This window comes from Solanum tuberosum, unplaced genomic scaffold (genome assembly GCF_000226075.1).
Source record: "Solanum tuberosum cultivar DM 1-3 516 R44 unplaced genomic scaffold, SolTub_3.0 scf00339, whole genome shotgun sequence".
Taxonomy (NCBI): domain Eukaryota; kingdom Viridiplantae; phylum Streptophyta; class Magnoliopsida; order Solanales; family Solanaceae; genus Solanum; species Solanum tuberosum.
The window spans coordinates 284,995-286,075 of record NW_006239260.1 but is presented as its reverse complement, the minus strand read 5'-3'; positions in this window follow the sequence as shown (position 1 = coordinate 286,075).

The window sequence follows — 1,081 nt, the reverse complement described above, 5'->3', positions numbered from 1 at the left end:
ATATCTCTTGTGCATAGATTTTTTTATAATACATATATATAGACTAAACCTAATTTGGTTAATCAATTATTAATCTGTGTTAGTTGCCAAAATGAAGTACTTTTATAGCCTATATATTTGGGAAAATTTCATAATATAAGTATTTCTCACCAAAATGAAGTACTTTTATGTTAATTAATTTGAGAAAGCATTGTGATTTTTCCCAATTAAAATGTGTGAGTTTCACGTTACAAGTTAATTAAGTTGATGTATTAATTATTTATTAAAATAAAAGAACATGATTATTATTAAGAAAGTTCATTTTCAGTTATTGATATATTCTTTAAATTCATATATCTGATTTACTATGAGTTTTTAGCCACCATTTAACGAGTAATAAGGGAATAGCCACACTTGAATGCACAATTCTTTTTTTGGTATAAACTTATCGACATTTTAAAACATGAAAAAACTTATAAAGGTATGAACTTTCAAACTTTGAACCTCATGAATATATCATTTTTTTGTGATTCACTTGTCGATCCTTTGGATTCCAACATCGTTTTTGGAGTTAATTTGTTCTGTGTTTATAAATGGAGGAACTTTGTCCAAAACTATTTCTAATATTTAATGGCTCATCGATGCTATTTTCATCGTTGCACCTAAACAAACATATAAGTAAAAATTAGTTGGGATGACTAGTTTTTCGAATTTGTTATGAGTTTTTAACTATTATTTGAAAAGTAATAGAGAAATAGATAGTGAGAGTTGAACCCTCAAACACCTACATAAACATGACCCATAATGATACATGTTCAGAAGTCCAGAGCTTAGAAGAAATTGTGGATACCATAGAAAAAAATAACGTTGATGATAAAGTAGAAGATGATACAATATCGTTTTAAACCAGTTACGGGTAAGAAAACACTTCACATGTAAGACTCTTCACAATTTTATGGTGCAGTTCGAAATGACAACACCGAAATTTTTGGATGCAATAAGAAAAGTTAGAGATGAGCTTCAACAAGATTTAAATTTTAACAAAAAAAACATAAGACAATAGAATCATGTTTCACTAAATTATCTTATATATATATATATA